General features: G+C 49.4%; 1 protein-coding gene across 50 annotated transcripts in view; it reads left to right on the forward strand.

Annotated features, from left to right (window-relative positions):
- CACNA1C (calcium voltage-gated channel subunit alpha1 C) overlaps nucleotides 1-12576 on the forward strand; it is a 725791-nt gene that overhangs the window by 461608 nt on the left and 251607 nt on the right. The window lies entirely within an intron of this gene.

Consider the following 12576-nt stretch of genomic DNA (forward strand, 5'->3'; position numbering starts at 1 on the left):
CAAAGTACTATAAACAGAGTGGCTTCAGACAACAAAAATTGATACTCTTGTGTTCTGGAGACCAGAAGTCTGAAATCAAGGAGTTGGTGGGACCATTCTCTAGGGGAGAATCTGTTCCATGCCTTTCTTTTCTCTTTTGGTGTTGCCAATAGCCCTTGGCATTCCTTGGTTTGTAGATGCATTAATCACTCAGCTTTGCCTTGGTGGTCACATGGCTTCCCTCTTTGTGTGTGTCTGTTTTCCCTGCTTATAAGGACATCAAAATATTGTATTAGGGGCCCACAAACTCCAGGATGACCTCATCTTAACTAATTAAATCGGCAGTGACCCTATTTCCAAATAAGGTCATATCCTGGCATCTGGAAAGGACGTGTGTTTGTAGAAGGGAGGATGCTGTTCGACCCAGGGCCACCCTGGATTCTGTAACAAACTGACCGGGAAGTACCTTGTGCTCTCCTCGGCTAACAGAGAGAATTCTGGGAACCAATATCTATTCAGCAGGCATACACCAGGTCATTTAGGGGAAAGCACTGGGGGTGGAGTTGGAATACTTAGGTATAAGCCCACTCCACTGTAGTCCAATGGGCTAAGCCTTGCTTTCTCTGTCTTTCCCATGGGGATGATAATACCCTTTTCTCCCTCCCACAGTTCAGGTTAAGAAAATGTGCTCACACCAAAGCTCTTTATAACTTGCAGGTAGGACGCACTTGGTGAATGGTACCATGCTTCTTTTTGCCCAGGAGATGACTTTGTATGTTAAATTCAGAAATTTGCAAGGGTGCTGAGAGCTGTTTGATAGATACCAGAGTCTCTGCTCACTCCCAAGTATTTCATATTCCATGAGCCAAGACACCAGCCATGCCCAGCTCAGCCCATCTTAGGTGATGAGGAAGAGTAGTTTCCACAAGCTCATGAGTTCAGGCCAGCTGTGGTGGGGAGTAGGAGAGGAGGCTGTGTATACAAAGGCCTGAGATTTGAGCAGTGTCTAAGTTGGTTCAGGCTGCTATAAAAACATACTGTAAACTGGGGTATTTCATGGGAACTTATAAACCACAGAAATGTATTTCTCGTGGTTCTGGAGGTTGGGAAGTCCAAGATCAAGGCACCAGCAGATTTGGTGTCTGGCGAGGGCTCATTCATGGATGGCTGTATTTTTGCTGCGTCCTCACATGGTAGAAGGGGTGAGCTAGCTTTCCTGGGTCTCTTGTATAAGGGTCCTAATTTCACACATGACACCTTCTGCTCTCATGACCCAATCACCTCCCAAAGGCCCCACCTCCTAGTACCTTTTGGGTTAGGATTTCAACATAGGAATGTAGGGGAAGGGATCACAAACATTCAGACCATAACAAGCAGTGATCTTCACTTTAGATCTGCTGTGCTGTATTTCATTCCACGAGTCAGCAGGACAGGTGTTCTTATTTCTACCTGGAATCCAGAGACAATGTCTTGCCTGATGATCTGCAATTCGTTAATGGCAAAGTGACCTAGATACCTTGATTCATAGTCCAGTATATTCTTTTAACTATTTCCCAGGACTGTTTACAGGAAATCGTAGATCTACCCACCCTCACACTTGCCTTGAGTTTGCTCTTCCTACCTGCCCACCCCCGACTCTCTGGGAGGTAGTGGGGGGTCCAGGCATGTATGAGAACCAACGCTAGCACAGAGTATGTGGTCCATAAACACTTCCTTTCCCCTGTAAACTCAAGCACCCTGGTCTCTGTTCTTCAGGTGCCACTTACTGTATACTCCTTCCTGGCATTATAGGATCTGGATGTGCAGGTCTCCTTCCCTCAGGGGTATAGGAGGTTCTTCGTTTGTGTTCCCCATAGTTCTCAACATGAAGCTGGCACATAGAGCCTGGTCCCCACAGGCTAATGGCATTGAACACCCCAACCTCACTCTGCTTCCCCTCTGTTTCTGAGCCTCCCACCCTGGAAACACACCCACTGCTGACTCCATGTCCCAGTACCCCAGCCACACATGGTTCCACTGTGGGCGGCTTCAGCTTCTGTCTCTCTCCACCCACTCTGGACTTCCTTCCCTGCAGGCAGAGGGAGCTCCCTTCATTGGATGGATGCCCATGGGCAGGATGATATATTTGAGAAGCAGCAAATCCTGTGGCTGAAAGGAACCACGGGGGCCACTTAGATCAGTAGTTCCCAGGCCCTGGAGCTTTTCAGAAGCAGGGAGCTTGTTAGGAATCAAGATCCATGGGTCCTCCCCAAAATCTTCTGACTGAGCAGATCTGGCGTGGGGGCCCAGGAGGCTGCATTTTTAACAAGTGCCCCAAGATATCCGTAGGTGGTTGTAGGAGAACTGGTTTGGGATCTACTCATACTCCAACCTCTTCATTATGTGGATGAGAAAAATCAGGCTCATAAAGGCTCTGTCACCTACCCAAGGTCACCCAGCTTGATAATGATGAAACCAAAATAATAACCCAAGATTCCTGGCTTCCAGGATGATGCTTCTACTGTCACAGCTTGCTCATTGCCCTTGCTATGTTTCCAGAGGGAGAAAAACCGTAAGAGGCAATATGGAATCCAGTGATCCAAATGTGCTCTGTGCTGAGAGGTCGGTAGAACATGGTAGTTAAGAAGCCAGCCTAGTGCCAGGCAGACCTTGGTTCCAACTTTGTAAAATGAGAATAATAATTCTACCCATCTCTGAGTGTTGTTGTGAAATCATCTACATAAAGCATCAAACACAGGACCTGGCATGCAGCAAGAACCAGGGGTCAAGGGTTTGACCTGTCTTAGAGGCATTCAGACCCACTGACTTCATCTGCCTGATGTTATGGCAATAGAGGAGTCCCACAAGCAGGTGGAGGTACAGCTGCCATTGCATTGCTCTGCAGCAGGGAGTCTTCAATGCAGGGACCTCCTGGGCACTGTGAGCCCTGCTGTTCCAGACCCCAAGATTCCCATTCCCTCAACCACAAAATTCATCTTCGTCTGGGAGCATCAACTCAAGGCTCAGCCCACCCCTGCCAAGGTCACCAGAGGAGAAGGCCATGAATCACTTTTCCCACAACTTCCCTTTTAAGGGCAGGTCCCCAGCTTTTATTGTACTCTGTTTTATATCATTATAATTGTACTGATCAGCAAGGAGAACAGACCCATTTTTACAAGGGAAAGGAGACACCCACAAAAAAGCCAAAATTATGACAGTTTAAAGCTTGCAGCAAACACTTTTTAAATTAGATCTGCCTTCAGTATGGGTGTCAGACAGTTTCAGAGCAGAGCCTGATTTGGAGGAGAGGCAAGTTAGCCCTTTTAGGGGGCATGTGGCAGCAAAGAGGCCAGGAACAGTTGCTGGAAATAAAATTCACTTACCTACAAGAAAGGAAGTGGTTGGAGGGTTCCTTTGGAGCAGAGACTGTGTCTTTCTTTGCATTGCTGACGCCCTGGTGCCCACCGTGATACCAGCTGGGCCTTCAGAGCCTGGAGAGGGAGGATGTTTAACCCCCATCCTTATGGTCAGCCCCAAAAACCTACGTCTGGCTGACCTTCCAGAACTTGATGTTCTGGGATTCAGCTTCTTCTCCGGGAGTCTGACTCTCTCCTCCCACCCACTCCACTCTCTTGCAACCTTGGGGATTAATGGCCAGGGCTCAGGGAGTTGGAGCAAGGCCAGGGCTGGGAGATGCAGGTGAAAGTCCAGATAATGGAGTAATCATTTGTTCTGGATGGTGGATCAGAAAAGGAATCTGTGGAATCTTCTTTTTAAAAAAATGAAGTGTGTAAATAAGCATCATTACCACGTTACTGATAGTATTTGGCTTTGTGGCCTTGAGCAGGTCCTTCCCCCTCTTTATGCCTTACCGTCTTCATCTGGACAACTAAATCATTGGACCAGTTGAGCTTCCCTATCCCTTCCAGCTAGAATGCTTGCTGTCCACCACAAGACCTGTTAGTCTTCTGCAGCCTTCCAGGTGAACCACTGGGAAGGAAGTGGAGCCTGAAGAGGGCAAATAAACCAAACACTGAGGCTGGGATGAGGGGAAGTGTTCCTTTAGAGACTAACCCTGTGCCACTTAGGCAGCGATGGTTTCCTTCCACAGCAACCCATGCCAGAGGAGCCTGGCTGCCAGAATGAGGCTCCTGTTCTATGCATTTGACATGCATGCTGATGACCCTGGACCATATGGGAAGGGTGTCCAGGTTGTCACTGGTAGGCATTTTATTTCCTTGCCTGTTGGTTTTAAGGAACCTGGATAGATGCTGCCCTGTGCCTGTCTTAGCATAGGAAGCAGAGCTGAGCAGCAAAGATGAAAGGCATACAGAGGCCAAGGAGGCATCCAGCCCGGTGTGTGCTTTGGAGCCACGGGCATTCCTGCTCAGGGGCAGATCCTCTTGTGGGGCCACAGACCTGGAGCAGTCTTAGCCTGGGTAAGCCCAGATGCAGGAGAGAGGATGGAGGTTTGGCTAAGACAATCGAAGCTGGGCACTGCCCTGAACCCATGCCTGCTTTGATAAATAGCCCTTCTCTGCTTCATCTATCCATTCACTCACTCATTCATTCATTATCCATGTACTTCTTTGCTGTCTTCTCACTCATGAATATGAGGACACCTCATGGCATCACGTGCTGTTGGTCATTAAAGAGACCTTGGAGGAGATGTGCTCTAACTTTCTCTGAGGCTGAGTCCCTCCACTGTCTACAGATGGCCCTTCCTTCTTGGGAGCTCCAACTCTAGAAGTTTTTTCTTAAAGCAAGACTGGCCTCCCTCTCATTCCCACTGCTTAGCCCTGCTGATTTCCTTCTCCCTTCCAGCACCACATGGACCAAGCCTGATCATTTCAAGAGACAGCCCTTGAGACCAATGTTTTCCCAAGTGTGGAATGGACCCTTGGCATGGCTGGGGATTGGATATGTTTACTTTTACTGTCCCCCTTTTCATAGCAAGCAGTAATAGCTGTGCTTTGGTAAAAACTTCCCTTTCCAAATGTTTATGTAAGAAAAAAGTGAGTCGATTTAAAGGAAAAAATAAGGAAAACACTATGCATACATGGACATGCCAAGGGCCATAATGTCCCTGGGAGATGCTGCACTGGGCACTCCCACCTGCGCTCCTTCCTGTGCCAGCTCCCTCTGTTCCTTTCACACTCTTCTTTGATTGTGGATTTCATGTAACTATCTTTGTAGGTTGTTTGTCAAGCCCACCTGACAGGCTTGACTCCCCCCATCTCTAATCCCCACGTACATCTCCATGGGGAGGCCGTCGCCTCTCTTCATCATGCCGTGTCTGAGGTGAGCCTCTCAGACACCCTGGAATTCTAGAACCATTAGGGGTTGGGGAAAGGGAATTTTCTTAAGTATTTTCTATTTAATGTGATAAGTGCATATTTTCCCTTTAGTCCTGAAAGATTCTCTGCAAGACGATATTCTCTCCATTTTATAACCAAAGAAATGGAGACACAGGAAGGTTAAATCACATGTCCAAGGTGCAATGGTTGTGGAAGAGCTCAAATTGTAAACTCAATTTGTCTCTTTCCAGTGCCATGGACTTCCCACTACACTGGGATGCCTTCTGGCTGCACGCAGGAAGGGGAGTAGGGATTATCCAGCGAAGGACTGGCAAGTTTGCATGGCATGTCCAAGCCCCCTGGGGACACTGGCCAGCCCACACTTTGGACTCTGTTTTCTGTGAGCCTTCCATTCTCCCATCCATTCTGAATGAAGTCTGAAAGCCATGTTTGATAGTCCCTCTCAGGCCATAACATTTCCTTACTCTTGTCTTTTCTCTCCTTCTCCCTCTCTTTAGTTCAGACTGTCATTGCCTCATTCCTGGACCACTGTAGAGATCTCCCCACTCCAGTCTAGTTCCTCTAAAGATTGCTTTTCATATTTATTTCCTAAAACATAGCTTGACACATACCACCCTTTGATCACGAACAGTTGTCAGCCCAAGTCAGCGTGGACTTTAAGTCCCAGATACAACATCCTGAGTAGGGACTGTGGGAGTGTGGACTCTTCCTGCGATCCTGGAGGCTGGCAGGAGTTGACCTCACCTGCCTGTGCAGAGGCTTCCCCTCACTGTGCAGACAGTCTAGCAAACAGGGGCTGCTGCTGGTTTCCCCTGGGGATCTTGTGTTTTTCCTGTGGAGGTCACCAACCTTGACCAGGGCCCCACATGGGCTCTCGCCACAGGCCATCTATGTTGAGAATACTAAAGTGTCCTGTTGGTTGCTGCTCATTTGAAGTCACATGGTGGGGGCAGGAGGAAGGGTTGCCTAGGAAGAAGGGAGGCCACTGCCCCCGGAGTTGCACCCCGAGTGCTTGGAGACAGGCAAGCTGAGAGGTGAAAGCATGTTGTCAACTGACATGCTATAGGCACCAGAGGGAGGCCATGGCTGGGACATTGCCCTGGATGGTGCTCGATGTCCTTCCACTTCCACTCCAGAGGACTCTGTGAGCCTCCAGTGCCCAGCACTGTACAAGGCACCATGGAGAGCAGAGGAAAATCTGCCCTTGGAGCTCCTGCTCCTGAAGGGGGAGAGAGGTCTTGCATGCTTGCTGAATGGGAGGACTTGGAAAGCAGGCTGTTGTGCCATGTACCAATCTCCCAAACAAGCAGCAGACAGACTGGCCAGGAAGCCGCAGAACCACAGGAAAAGGAGACCAAGAGGCCTGGAGAAGCCAAAGCACCCTCCCAGGGGAGGCAGAATCCAGCTGGCCTGGCTGTGACACTTCCTAGGCAAGGGGCTGCAGGGGCAGGGATGGAGATGGGTGGGCAGAGAGGCTGCTTCTCCACCGGAGCAGTGAGAGTTGAGAGGAGACAAGATACGTAGGTGGGGACGGAAGGATTTAAGCAGAGAAGTTGGGGCCTGATGAACTACTAATTGGGAATCCTTATAAGTTCTGGAGTTAGGGAAGTAGCATGATCAAAGTGAGATTCCAGAAAGTTCCTTGTCAGGAATTCACTGCTCAGAAATTCCTTCATCCCTCAAAGGTAGGAAAAGGCCACCACTAAGGAGGGAGACACTAGGACTGCATCCCTGTGCCCTCCAGCTGTAGATCTGAGGCTGGGCTGTGGAAGGGGCCTCTTGTCAGTCTCTCTATGGGCTATAACGTTACTGCCTCCCTGCCACAGCCTCATCCTCTGCTCCACAGCTCTGTGCTGCATGTAACAAGAGGCTAAGCACAGAATTACATCGGCTACCCTGGGCAGGGGATTTAGGCTGATCTCTGTAGATCTAGTCTGAGAGCGTAATCTGAACTAAGCATCTCCCGCACAGGCTGGGAGCTAACAGGGAGGCAACACAGCAGTTGTCTTCCAGTGTCTGCACGCTACTGCCTTTTCCACTCGGACAGGACTCAGCTGAGCTTGAATATGCCCAAATGGCTGGTAAGAGGTGGAAGCACTGAGCAGCCATGCAGAGACAGCAAATGAGCCCATCAATAGGGCTGCTTTCGGAAGCAAGTACCAGAAAACTCAACTCGGAATGGCTTTCACAATAAGGACATTTTATCTCACATACAGGAAGCCCCAAATTAGGGTGGCACTGAAGTTGGTTCGACTGCTTCCTCCAGGACTTTAATTCTTCCCACCTTTTCCCTTTGCCACCCTCAGCATGTTGCTCTTATCATCAATTAGTAGTCCTCATGGTCCCCAGATGGCTGCCACAGTTCCAGACTTCACATATAGACATGGATGTGTCCAGTTCAATGGGAGATCGTCACGCTTTTGTGCTGTTATGCCTCTCTCTTTTTGAATCAGTGAGAAAATTTCCCTTTAACCCCACATTGGCAGGGTTGGGTCTCAGGCCACTTCTGAAGCCAATGGATGGAGGAGAGGAAAGGGATAAGGTCAGCTTTAGCTGGGTTAGACCAGTGGTGGGTTCATTGCAGGCGGTGTTCCTCACAAGGTGGAGACCAGGTCTGACAGGCAGGTCTGACAGAAGAAAGTGTGTGTTATGGGGGAAGGGAGAGGGGGAGGTCTGTGCAGTATCCACACATGACTCAAAATTTAGGCACTCAGTGTAGCCCCAACAAGCCCCAACACACTCCCATTCTGACAGCTGTGCCAGGTAAAGGGGGTTTGGGGGCGGTTGGGAGGTGAGCTGATGGAGTACAGCTTTCTCTCTGACCACAAAAAAATGGGAAAAACATTACATTCAATGTCCTGGCTCTACCACCTGCTAGCAGTAAGGATTTGTAGAAGATTACCTAAGCCCCCTGATCTGTTTGCTTATCTGTATAGTGGAGATATTTTTAATCCATTCTACAGAGTTACTGTTGGGATTAGAATAGAAGTGTCTAGGCTTAGACTGTTGTTGATGGCAGCTATGGTGGAGGTGATGGTGGTGGAGATGGGGGAGGTGGGAATGGTGGTGGTGGTGATCATGGTGGGGTAGGGATGGTGGTAGTTCTAATGGTGAAGGTGATGGTGGTAATGGTAGTGGTATGATGATAGTGGTGGTGGTGATGGTGGTGGTGGTGGGGATGGAGGTGGTGATAGTAGTGATGGTGGTGGTGATGATGGTGATAGTAGAGGTAGTGGGGATGGTGGTAATGGTGATAGTGGAGATGGTAGTGGTGGTGATGTTGTGGTGGTGATGGTGTGGTGGGAATGGTGGGGGCTCTGATGGTGATGGTGGTAATGGTAGTGGTAATGGTGGTGGTGGTGGTGGTGGTGATGGTAGTGATCATGGTAATAGTGATGGTGGTGTCAGTGGTGGTAATGATAGTGGCAGTGGTGATGATGGTATCAGAGGTCATGGGGATGGTGGTAATGGTGATTGATAGTGGAGATGGTAGTGGTAGTGACGGTGGGGTGCTGGTGGTGATGGCTGGGATGGTGTTGATAATGATGGTGATGGTGGTGATGGTAATGGTAGTGGTATGATGATAGTGGTGGTGATGGTAGTGGTGACAGTAATGGTGGTGGTGATGGCGATGACAGCAATGATGATGGTGGTGGTGATGGTAATGATGGTGGTGGTGATGGTGGTGGCAGTGACGATGATAGTGGTGGTGGGGATGGTGGTGATGATGGTGGTAGCCTTATGAGATGGTGGGGATGGTGATGATAATAATGGTGATGGTGGTGATGACGGTGATGATGGTGGTGGTAATGGTGGTGGCAGTGACGATGATAGTGGTGGTGGGGATGGTGGTGATGATGGTGGTAGCCTTATGAGATGGTGGGGATGGTGATGATAATAATGGTGATGGTGGTGGTGGTGATGATGATGGTGGTGGTGATGGTAATGATGGTGGTGGTGATGGTGGTGGCAGTGACGATGATAGTGGTGGTGGGGATGGTGGTGATGATGGTGGTAGCCTTATGAGATGGTGGGGATGGTGATAATAATAATGGTGATGGTGGTGGTGGTGATGATGATGGTGGTGGTGATGGTGGTGGCAGTGACAATGATGGTGGTGGTGGGGATGGTGGTGATGATGGTGGTAGCCTTATGAGATGGTGGGGATGGTGATGATAATAATGGTGATGGTGGTGGTGGTAGTGATAGTGGTAATGATGATGGTGGTGGTGATGGTAGGGTTGTTGTTGTTGTTGGTGGTGGTGGTGGTGATGACAGAAGCGATGGAGGTGGACATGGCAGGCGGCTGGGGATTGAGAAGTCCAGAGCAGGGATGGCCACTGAGCTGCATCTTGGAGGAGTAGGAGTTCTTGGAGGTGGAGTAGAAAGGGGCAGGGATGGGAAGGGCATGAAGAAGAGAGCTGCTGGAAATAGCCTGTCTGGTTTGGGTGTAATGAGCCTTTGGTGTGGCTGGAATACAGAGTGCGCCTGGGGAATGGGGAGATTCAGACTGTGGTAGACCTTGAACCATGCTAAGGAGGCTAGATCCCATTTAAGGGTAGAAGGGAGCCACCGAAGGCTTTTGAGCAGTAAAACTACCTAGGTGTCAACGAGCCTGGTTAGGAAGCTCTTTTAATATCCAAACAACCCATGATGGGAGCATGAGTCGGGAGAGGCCATGGGGCGAGGCAGAAAGACAGGGTCTTGTTCCCTGGGCCAGGTGTTGGTTTAACTCCTGAGAGAAGGTAGGGTTAGTAGAGAGTTTTAAGACCACTGCAGCACTTTTTCTCCATTTGGGAAATTACATGCTAGCCCACAGGTCACTAAGCAAATGCCCATTGTCCCCAGGAGTAATTCAGCCCTGATTGGTAATAACTGTCACCCTCTCCACTCCATTGCCCTCAAAGATGAGGTAATCACCATGAGCATGGTGAGCTCCTTGGAGAGTTTGGGACTGTGGCCATGCTCTGACACACAGCTGCCCAGTGACAGAACGTGTAGCCTTATGAGGACATGACAGGCCTGGGACAGAGGAGGTCAGTGGAGAAAGGGCTTCTGCCCTGGGCAGGTGGCTGGCTTGAGTGACATTTGGGCTTCCTCTCAAATCCAACGGGGTGACACAGGGAGCAGCGTGGCAAAGGTTGATCATGGCCTCTGTGCTATTCAAATGCTGGACACCAAACAAAGAAATCAAATGCCCCGTGCCTACTCTGTAGGTTGCCGCTGGAAAAACATGGGCCATGAGGAGGCCACTGGGGCGTGCAGAGCTCTTGCAGTGACTTCTCATCCCCAGGCCTGCCTGTGAGAGGTCAGCACAGGCACATGTCTGGGCCAGGGCAGGGGAAGTGAAGAGCCCAAGAGGCATGCACAGGGCTAGTGTCAGACAGCTAAGCAGCCTTCGGCATCCTAGATCTGAGCACCCACACCCACTTGCTAGGGCAGGTGCTAGGGAGGAAGGTATACACACAAGAAACTGATAGGTGAATAAGCCATTTCAACTTAGCATCGTGGGCAAGCACAAAGAAACAGATGAGTTTGAGAAGAATTATTTTATTTTATTTTTTTAAAACCGAGCTACTGTGAAACCAATGAAACTAGCATACTTTTCAATTTATTGAGCCTCAATTGCTGCTTGTCCTCAATAAATAAGTGCATTGTTCTCTTCAAGGCTGCTTTGCTCTTAGGCTATCAGTGGTTTTCCCTGACCTTCTGCTTTACAAGAATGTCCTTAGTGTAAGCCCAGGCCATCCAGAGCAGCAGGCGCCTTCTAGCAGAGGCTGCTGCAGAAGGCCCTGGGCAGGACCTGCCCACAGGATGTGAAATGGCAGCATTGTCCGCCTCCCTGCCCAGCCCCTCTTCCCAACCGAGGCACGCCCTGCACATCTGTCCCCCGCCTCACTACAAAGGGCTGTGCTGTCAAACCTTTCAGATCCAAAAGAATGATTCTTTTTTTTCATTGTGGTAAAATATATGTAACAAAATTTACCATTCTAGCCATTTTTAAGTGTGAAATTCAGTGGCATTAATGTTACACCCACAATGTTGTGCAATGATCACCACTATTTCCAAAGTTTTTCATCTCCTCAACCAGGAACTCCTTTCCCGTTAAGCAGTGATTCCCATTCCTCCCTCCGCCAGCCCCTCGTAACCCCTAATCTACTCTGTGTCTCTGTGCATTGGCCTCCTCTGGATCTTTCACGTAAGGGGATCATACAGTATTTGTCCTATTGTTTCTAGCCTCTCTTGCTTAGCACAGTGTTTTCACGTTTCATCCATGCTGTAGCATGTGTGAGAATGTGTAGGCGCCACATTTCTGTCAATGTGAGAAAGGCTTTTTAATGGCTGAATCTCAGGCAAAGGTGGAGACCCCTGCAGGAGGAGGCCTTCAGCGAGGGAGGCCTGCTGCCCACCCCTCCAGCCATACCTGGCTAGCAGCCCTTTGCCTGCCCAGTGGCTCCTGTTGGGCACAGTGGGGTTTCAGACAGTCCATGGGTGGAGACGGCCGTGCTTCGGCAGAAAGAATGGCAGACCGGCCATGGAGAAACCTGCATGCCCCTCACGCAGGCAAGATGTGTGGCCTTGAATTAGCTCCCTCACCTTCATATCCCAAGGAGGCTGGGTGGGTGTCCTGGTTTCTCTGCCACCCTTCTATGTTCTCCAGCTCACTGATGTCCTGAGAGGGCGACGTGGCAAGTGGTGCCAAGTGCTGCAGCTCTCGGGAAGTATTTGTGGCGTGTCGAATACGTGGGAGAAGAATAAGGCAGTGAGAGCTGACGGGTTGCGCTTCCTTTGTCTCTCAGAGAATAGGCCAGAACTGCATGTAGGGGTCTAGCCGATTAGTACTTAAGTTCTGAAGCAACTGGAGATACCATGTTCTGCTTGAAGTATTACTGTTGTGTTGATTGTCTTCTGTACGTTGTACTGAGGTGGAATTACATAACTGGGCTTCTCATCAATTCTGTTTGGTGGAGAATTCTTGGCAGCTTCCATAAGTACATTTACATATATCTAAGTGGGGACACACAGCCTATCTTGATATGAGTTCTCACACCCTGGGTCTGTCACCTAGTGGATGTAGCCCTACAGTGTTCTGCACAGGTGGGTGGGCGTCCCCCAGCTCTACCATACACATGGAAGCAGGCACTGCAGTCTCTCCAGACTGTCCTTGTCCCAAGAGATCTACCCTGGCATGGCTTCTGTTTACAAGGAGTCTGTGTTCCTCTAAAGCACAAATATTAATAATCTCATTAATGAAGTATGTTTTATTATAAAATCTATTTGTATTCATGGTGATCCTCAG

Source organism: Callithrix jacchus, chromosome 9 (genome assembly GCF_049354715.1).
Source record: "Callithrix jacchus isolate 240 chromosome 9, calJac240_pri, whole genome shotgun sequence".
Classification (NCBI taxonomy): domain Eukaryota; kingdom Metazoa; phylum Chordata; class Mammalia; order Primates; family Cebidae; genus Callithrix; species Callithrix jacchus.